This window comes from Merops nubicus, unplaced genomic scaffold (genome assembly GCF_000691845.1).
Source record: "Merops nubicus isolate BGI_N331 unplaced genomic scaffold, ASM69184v1 scaffold10474, whole genome shotgun sequence".
Classification (NCBI taxonomy): Eukaryota; Metazoa; Chordata; class Aves; order Coraciiformes; family Meropidae; genus Merops; species Merops nubicus.
Genome location: NW_008603659.1, coordinates 42,378 through 51,984, shown reverse-complemented (window position 1 = coordinate 51,984; position 9,607 = coordinate 42,378). Strand labels below are relative to the sequence as shown.

Below are 9,607 nucleotides of genomic sequence, written 5' to 3'. Positions count from 1 at the left end.
GATCACGTCAGGTGTGAATTTTGGGTTTTTTTTTGGTTGGTTTGATTTTGAGATGAGGCCCTCTCAGTTTTGTTTTTGCATGAGCTTGTACTTTTTTCAAGAATGACTGTACTTCAGTTAATCTCAGGGTATTGATGAATGCGTTTGTTCTAAGTAATAGATAAAAAAAATGTCTGAAAGAATGGAAAATCGATGAAGAGGATTATCTGGTTGAAGAGAAGGGCAGCTTGTAGTCCAGGATTTTTTGGTTCATAAATCTTGTAGTGTGAAAAGCAGTCAGCTTGCTGGACTTTGAGCGTAATTATTTGAACTTCTTAATCACTTTAACAACTAACTTGAAAAAAAGCTCTGATATTCTATTTTTTAATGCAGTTTTAGGGATTGAACTGTGCAACTTCTTTATACAGCTGTAGAGAGAGTGGATGAGTTGATGATTCAGTCTACATAAAAGCTGTCAGGTGCTGGCCTTCTGAGGAGAGAAATAAGGATTTTTTTTCCCCTGCCTTTTCCTCTGGAAATGTAGCATGCTTTGGAAGAAAGGCAGGTAAAATTTCTCTGCCTATAACACCCAAGCCAGCAAACTTTGCCAAACTGATGTTTTTGAAGCTGGCACAGTAAAAAGGTATAAAGCTTACCTCTGAGGCTTTGTTTCCCCTGGAAACAAACTTTCCTCCTTGGTGTATCACTGTTGAAGTGCAGCTTTGTCATGCTCTAAACTTAAGTTTAAATGACCTTTACATGTCTTTCATTTTACAAATAGTTCAGTGATAGGTAGTGCCCAAAACTATTGGTTCATTTTTGTATCGTGGTTCCTTGCTACAGTAAGCATCCTGTAATATAAAAACTATGAGGTTTTCTGGGTTTGTTTGGTTTATTTGCTTGTTCTAAAGTGATAATATTTTTAAAATGAACTTTACTTTCCCTATGAAAATAATACTATGAAATTCTCAGATCTGTTACAGCTGTAGCACAGTCTGATCTAAGGTGTTAAAAATGTGTCCATTTTTCATCTGGCATGCTATCTTGAAAATTCTGAACTAATTGTTGCTTCTTCGAGATAGTGTTTAGTAGGATGTTGCCATGGAAGAATTTTTTTAGAATAATGGAGCAAATGAGTTATAAATAGACACTACATATCTGTTGAGCTAGTCTCAGACGTGATCCAGATATGTACACATAGGAAGCTAAGGGGAAGTCATCAGTTCATTTCTTGACAGAAGATCCAAAACAGTAGCCTAAATTTTTTAGAGATAACAGGAAAAAGAAGGCATATGTATTTAATCTGTGCATGCATTTTTATACCCAGAGGTAGTTGTTAACCCAAAATTTTGGAGTAGAGAGATCTAAACCAGTCATTTTAAAGTTAATACCTCACTGAGAACTGTCTACGTTTCTGTTGCCTTGACTTGTGTCAGCAGTTCTTTAGTAACAGTCTTGATTAATCCTACTGATTAGGGACTGAGCAGGTTATGCTCATATTCCTGGAATTATGTTTCTTTCGCAGTGCTAGGTGTGTTACTGAACCGAGAAGAGAGGAGGAAGGGAGTGGGTTAGTCATTAGATATGATATGTGGTGGATAATAGAGTTGCAGATTGCAAAGAAGTTAATTCTGTCTAAATTGGAATAATGAATTGCTGCTTGAAAATCAAATGTGGAGTTAAAGACTGATGTTTATCTTTTCCATTCATCAGATAAAATCTGGGAACTGCATAGAATTCAATGGCAAAATTGTTTAAATGTTTGTAAAATCACGAAATTATGTTGATCACAATGAATCTGGAGAATAAAAGTAGAGACAAGCACAGATTCACAGGAAAGAGGGCACATAACACAGTGGAAGAACTACTTTGGTGCTGTCTATGAAAAAGGATGTTAAAGACATACTGTAAATACAAAAACGTGGAAGGAGTCCTGGATCCAGAATACTGGGTCTTTGTTAAAGTTTCTTCCTGAGGTTAAATCCAGAGAAGAAAAGTTCTGTAGGAAGGAATTTGTTGAACAGAGACTGCATTTGCATACAGCTGTTTGATAGCACTAACATATACAGTGTTATCACATAATTACATATTTAAACTCCTCATTCAGGGAGCTGCTTCAGCAGTGATTCTTTAGCTCCAGTAGTGAGAAACATAGAAGGAGAAAATAAAATAATAATAAATAACAATAATAAAATTAATGAGGATCACCTGAGCTCCTTGTGTGATATCCAGACTTGCTGCTGGGGTGTGAAATGCTCCAGAATTCTTAATTTTGTGTATGAGGAAATGCAAGAGGATAGCTTGAATATGTTTTGTTCTGTAATGGATGCTTTTCTTTCACAGAAATACAAACATACCATGAATGTGCAAACTACATTTCATACTGCTCTGTCTAGGGTGTATATGTGGCTTGCTTGTAAGAACACAGTAGAAAAAGAATGTTTTTGCTATTGTCTGATGTGGCTGTCATTCAGAACTAGTAGAAAATCAACATTTGAAGCTTGACCTCTTGCCTTTTCTTGGAAATTTCCCAGTTGACTTCTTGTACCTCAGGGTGCATTGATACGATAATTGGAAGTTAAGGCAGTTGTCAGAGGCTTTTCTGGACAGTGAGGGGTGTGCTGGTTTTCAGTCATATTTTACTCTACTTTTTTTGCAGCCTTTCCAGAGGAGTGAATATTCCTAAACAATTTTTGATTAATGTGAATGGTGTTTGAATATTCTCTTTTGAAGCAGATGCAACCCGGTGTTAATGAAACGGTTTTCTTTGGGACTGAGCGTGGTTTTTCTTTTGAGACCTCCGAGTAGATACTTACATAACTGAACAAAGGGTGGTCCCTGCCAGTGAGTGCAGGATAGCATTCCTCTGTTCTGCTAGAGATTCATAAATTAATAAACTTGCCATTTAAAATATTTGTTATAGAATTCTTTGCCTAGTAGTCACTAGTGCTATTTAATACGTTCATACGGATTTAAGTGTGTCCCTGAAATTTGGCTGATGGTGTGAAAGCCATCATAGACATTTCACTGCACAAATGTTCCAATACAGCTGTTGAGAATCACACCACTACAGTTTGGCTATGAATTGGTAGTATATAATTCAAATTGAGAGAACCTTGGTCGTGCAGAAAATTGTTATTCTTGCACATAACTCTTCCCGACTTCAAAATATGGGGCTTGAGTAAAACTATTATCTTGATACCATATCCTTCATGGATTACAATGGGTTTTATCAGCCTTATCATATGTCACTCTGGTTGCAAAGATACAGTTATAGAACTTCTGGCCTGGCTCAGAATCTGTTACTGTTTGAAGAAACTGGAATGATTCTAGTTGAAAGGACACCTTCCTAATGACTACATAATTACAAGTAAATGTGTCTTTGTAAGATGTCTATGGCCAGTACTGTAGGAGAATGGGAGATAACACAAGTTCAACTGACCATAACAAGATGATAGGAACAACTCTGGTTAAATATTAATGGATAAGATCATTATTTGAACTGAATTAGACACAAGAGATTTTCCTTCTAAATGCTAAGACTGAAGTTCATTAATTCTCCATGTGTCCTAAATACCAAAGTTATTTATTATATTGTGCTTTGGATTCTGTTAGACAGTGTAATTTGTCTTTGACCTTCTGTAGTAACGTTTTCAGTGTTTGTTTTTTTTTTTTTGTTTTTTTTTTTTTTCAAGTTCTGGGTTTTTGGTCTCTCCTAATGTAGTCTCATTTAGGCCCTGAACTCACTCCAAAAGGCACTGTAGGAAAGGCTCTTTGGATCCAGAAGTTCAGAGAGGCTAGTTTGTCTTAGGCAGTTGTGAGTATATAGAAATGATGAATGCAGAGGTTCTGTGAATGTCACAGGTAAAAGCCTGAGCGGCATAAACAAGGAGCAGGAAGCACAGAGGCAGTGTCACTTGGTGCCAGGCACTGCCATCCTATTTCTGGAGCTGTGCAGTAGGGTAGATGGTCTGCATGGCAGTCAGCAAGAAAGCAGCAACCTCATCTGCGAACGTCTGTCTGTGTTCATTGGGAGATGCATTTTATTGTGTTTAAAATTCTGTATGTTCTTTCAAGGATTGTGTTACATAAATTAGCATTACTGTTGCTTGTTTTAAGGTTCCAGTTAGTTTGACTTCTTTAAAGCTTTAAATCATACTTTTAGTTCATTTGTGATATTAGTTACAGGTAGAATGTGGTTTAAGACCTGTTTTTTTTACACCGTGGTGTCTCCAACATTGGGTAGTAGCCCTTTTGTTCCTGTCACCTGGAGATGTCATTGCTCATCTTATAGAGTAGGTTGTATTTATTGTGCCAAGAAGACAAAGCAGCAGAGAGATACAAGATAGAATATTTTATTATTTTTTTTGCTAGTTTATTACCTGACAGCTCTTCAAAGTGGCAGACCTTGCCCTTGTTCCTGTAATAAGATCAATTAGAACAGGTTATTTCTGGATCTCCTGTAGTGTCCCACTCATCTTATGATTAGAGGAGCCATACATACAGCTTTGTGGACTTTACCATTATAGGGTGGACGACTGAAAGAATAACTAAAAGCTGGAGTGATGAAGTTACATATTTAGGCCTGGCACACCTTTCATATCTAACATTTTGCTTTGTCTGGGCAGTACTTTTGAACTTTTATAGTTCTAAGGAAGTATGGTGAAGTTTAAGGCTTTATTTTTAAGTCTTAAATAGCTTAAGATAGTCTTAATAGTTTGATCTTAGGTTTAATTTTTAATATATAAATACTCTGAACATTTTTTCTTCTTCAAATACTGTGTCTTTTATTTTTTTTAGCAAATTATTTAAGTTGTATCACACAGTGGTTTCCTTTAGCAGTAAATTATTACTGCAGCTTTGGTATTATTGCCAGTTGGGTTTTTTGTTTTAAACAGTACTTTTTTTGCAGCTTGTGCTGTTTCTGTCAGACCTTCATCTACAGTTAAAGGCGTAAGTTCTAGGGTTTATTACTCTGGTGGCTCTGTACTTAATACGTGATGGTATATGCAGCAGAGTTTTTTGAATCAGTTTATGGAAAACTGTTGCCTCAAAGATTATTTTTAATGTTTAGAAAAGGTTAAATTATGCTGTAGTCTGTCCAAAAGGTTCTTGCATGTTTATTGCTAAAATAAAATGGCACACATAACTTGCAATGTGTGACTGGTAGACCATGTGTAGAACAGTGGAGGTTTGCCTTTTTCAGTGTGAAAAGCCAAGCAGTTACTCTCTATTTTTAATCTGGGCCATTCTCTTTAGATGTACAGAGTTGAATTCGTTTAGGTCATGGATGTTATGTCACAGTGGACTGTATAAAATACTTGTGTTTAATGATGTCAGTCACAAGACTGATCTTTAGATACCTGAGCATTTAAACTGTTATTATTAATTTGCTACCCAAGGTTTGTGTTTGTTTTATAGACAAGGTGTTTCTTAAAAATGGAAAACCAAACAACCCTACAAAAAATGCCACACTTTCTGTCTAAGCTGATTGATTATTTTTCATGAAAAAGATACAAGAGTGAGGGAATAAGGAAGGTGTGGATAATGTCTCTGCCTAGTGAATGAATCAAAGATTGAATCTGAAAGAATATTATTGGTGACTCCAGTGTCATTTTTGAGACAACAGAAAAATGAGTCATTTATAGATTGTGAAAACTTTTGCAGTATAATTGTCTTCCTCATTTCAGAATGTTACATTATAAATATTTGCTCAACTATATAATATTAAAATAGGTTAAAATTAACCATACCATTCTTACTTCAGAGTGATGTTTCTCAGGATGTCTAGGGATTCAGCTTTTAATACAGTAGCTCTTTCATATGATCTGCATGATCAAGAGACCATTCTTTTTTTTTCACTTTTTTGGAAATCTATGGACCTTTCATAATGCAGGTTCTAGCTAAGTCTTGAACGCCCCTCTACAATTGAACTGCTAGCAAATAACTTTGGAAAGGTGTTACTTATGAATCAGAAAGTATTTGATAGTGTCTAGTGTTATCTCCATGCAGAAGATTTGGACAGGATGTTGTCTTATTGATTAGAAGTCAACCCCATGTTTTGAAGGAAAGAGAGAGGTGGATTGATGATGGATAGAACTGGCTCAAAGAACGTTTAGGGAACAAAATAAACACAGTGATGTTTGTGTCTTCTAAAGCTGCTTAATAAAATAAGTTTGGAAAGTTTCAGCTGGAGTAGGTTTGAAGTGGCATGATTTTTATAGAATATTATTGACAACATAGTGACTCAAGCCTTCAGCTCTAGAAACAGTGCTTTGCTTCCACTTTGTTATAAACATCATGCCAGTTCTGAAACATTAATAAAACTAGGTTAATATTCAGTCTTTGTTTCCCAATAAAGGGTGCATAATAGCAGTGTAAGTTATGCAAACGTTTTTGCTTAAAGTTGTAGATCAATCTTGCTAGAAACTACCTAGTAGATTTGCTAGAAAAGCTTGTGATTGAGTGCTATGTATGCTTGCCTTTTTGCTTCCACCTAGAATCCAGGGTCATTACTTTCTGTAACCATTTCAGTGAGCTGCCATAGTTTTCAGTCTGTACTGTCACCTGATCCAAGCATGCGCCAAAATACCCACCGTTTCTGGCTACTGTCTGCTGAATCTGCTTTGCAAACCCTTAGTTCCTAAGCTTTTGCCTTAGCAAAAAACAACAACAGGCACTCTGTAAGAGTGTACTGGACACATGCCATCCTGCTTCCCTAACTCCTCTAATTGTTTATGTAAATCCTTAGCTTTACTAAACTTGTAAATGCTACAACGGCATCCCCGTGTGAAACTGTGTGGCTCGTGTCAAAAAAGGCTGCTTGTGAAAATATTTGTCAGAAGGATATGAATGCTACACATTGCACTGCATTCAGTGTTTTGTATCAATTTACTATTGCAATGTCATGGTGTTTGATTTTAATTGTAGACAATCATTTTGTGTTTTAATAATCCAAGGTAAGTTCATGTAAATGGTGAATGTACAGTATTTACATATAAGCATCCTGATTCATATTTTGGGCTCTTTCTGGAAAAAAAAAAACCTCAAATGTCTTATGCAGAGAACCCAGTCTTCTTTACAAACATTTATGCATGACCTGTATAGATATTTTTGAACTTGTGCAATAAGAATTTGTTGGATTTTTTATAAAGATATTGGGCCTGATCCTTTTGACACTGAAGACAATGGCTGGAAAATTGTTCTTAAGTGGAAATGATCCGTTATATTACTGTAATTAATAGTTTTGTAAATGCTGATGTTGAACAGATTCTCAGAGTAAAGGGTTAAATGTTGCTTTAGTGACATTTAGCATTCTTGAGCAACCTCACAACAATACATGCTTTCCATTATGATAAGGTGTTCTTGTAGACAAGTTAGGTGAGAAAATTGTGTTAACTCTCTGAGGAACTTATTCCTAAACTTTAAAGTGTAATTTTTTTTTTTGTGCAGGATAGTAAAATGTTTGCATAGAGTTTGGGACCCGTCACTATTTCTACCTTTTCTGTTCCCCTTAAACATATCCATCCTCTTTCAACATTTCATTCTGCTTGTTTTTTTCTGTAGCTACATACCTTTTCAGTGTCTTCTTCTTGTTTGTAGTCTTGTTCCTTTTTTCCACAGCACTTTCCCTGTTCATCCCCTGTCGCTTCACATGTTGCTCACTTTCAACTCCTTCATCATGACTTCACATTTTCTTGCACTTTTTGTCATAGAAAAGTTGGTGACAAGTAGGAGCGGTTTTTGCCAAATGATACCTGAAGGTGTGAAGAGAAAAGCAATGATTTAGTAAAATTGACTTTTTTGTCTTTGTTTATGTCTAGAAAAAGGTTACTTCTCCTCTGCAGATGTGTTGCTGTGAGGTACAAAAATTGGTGTGGCTCTTCAGTCAGTATTTGTAGCCAGCTGCCTGTGATCAGGTCTAGCTGAGCCAGAGCGGTTCTGCATAGTCAGGGAACCACTTTTCCTACTACTTACCCTTTTGCGTTAGAGAGAAGCACATTGGCAAACAATCTTCTTGTCCATGATTGGATGGGGAAGGAGGAATTGCTCGCAAGATCCATGTCCGTTCCACTGTAACGAGGTGGAGATAACAGTTGCAGAATATGCTTGTGGTCTCAAATCTCCCATACAGCTCTCCATTTTCTCAGATGTAGTCTTTGCCTTAAATGGATTTCCAGAGTTGCTCTGTTCACCTACCACTGCTGCCATTACCTGGTGGCAACAGTCACAGCTTCTGCTCAGGCAGAGGCACAGGCAAAAGAGATGTTTCACCTCCCACTTCCTAGTGTGTGCTACAGATGGTTCTCATAGCTGAGCTTGGACACTCCAGCCCTATAATGTGATGGGTTCTTTCTGCAGGATCCTCAGCTTCTGAAAGCTGAAAAGTGTGAGACTTTGGTAGCAGATACTCACAGTCAGGATTGCTGTGCTGTCATTCTCAAGCATTTGATTTTTCCCAGTCAGTGAAAGTGTTTAAACAGCATTTTCATGTTGAGAGACATCAAAGTGCAGTGCCTTGAGATTCTGCTGCTAACACATTGAAACCTGCTGAAGGTGAACTTGGATATAATGGAACATGATTGATATGGTTAATGAAAATCCTTAGGCTGTTTTGTGTCTTAAGGTGTGTATTTTTGTCTTGATTGTGGAGAACTCTCCTAAAAACTGTCACAGGACTTTTTTTTTTTTTTTTCTTCTTTTTTTTCCTGTTTGGTGTTCATTTCTTAAAGCAGAAGTTGGATAAACTTCAGCCTGGCTGCTGTTACTCAGTGCAGTGCTATGAGATACAGAGGCATTAACATCTGAAGTTAGGTGTAGTTGAATATACATACCTGTGCTCTTTTTAATTAGAAAGTTATCATTAGTTTATTATGGAAGGCTGCAAGCCTAGTTCTGAATGAAAAGTGGAGGTAAACTTGTGAATGAATGAATACATCTTGCTGTACAATACTTTTGTGTCAGTAAATTTCAAAATATGTGTATATCTGCATCTTTCATTTTTGTTTGTCATGTTGTCAGAGACCCTAGTGTATGATATAGAGTTATCATACACTACAAATCTTCCTGAGAGTACAAATTTGGTTCCCAAAGAATCTTTGGATTTTTCAATGGATATTTTAAATTATGATTCAGCAAGGAGATCCTAATGGCTAGAAGTTTGTTTATGCGAAGTTCAGTTGATTTCAGGCAAATCATCTAAGAATCTATCTACTCAGAACCCTTTGTAGTGTGAGTGCCTGTTGTTTGTTATTGTTTCTCCCCTTACTTTTTCTGTATCAACAATGACTATAGTTTTCAACTAAGTTCATTGGTACAGGTAAGCCATTTTAAAGGAAGAAGCAGTTGACCAACTAATTGTAAAATGCAGTATTCATTGACTTCATATGTAAAAAGCTTGCGGGACAGGAGCTTTAGTTCTGGGAAACTAACTGCTTAACAGTTAAAATAAATGGATTACATATACTTGTTCTAGTAGCACTCTTTGCAGTTTTAATCTGGTATTCAAGAAAAGCAGGTATGATATATTTTAACATATGACTTCAAAGATAATAAAGGTAATTAGAATCCATTGGTGGGGGAGAAGAAAAAATTTTTGGTTGCCAGGATACTGAAGCAAAAAAGCACT

The 9,607-nt window shown here is 36.4% G+C and overlaps 1 protein-coding gene across 1 annotated transcript in view; it reads left to right on the top strand.

Annotated features, from left to right (window-relative positions):
• The window catches only part of C2CD5 (C2 calcium-dependent domain containing 5), a gene marked incomplete at its 5' end in the record, with an annotated part of 56,555 nt that overhangs the window by 23,064 nt on the left and 23,884 nt on the right, over positions 1-9,607 (top strand). The window lies entirely within an intron of this gene.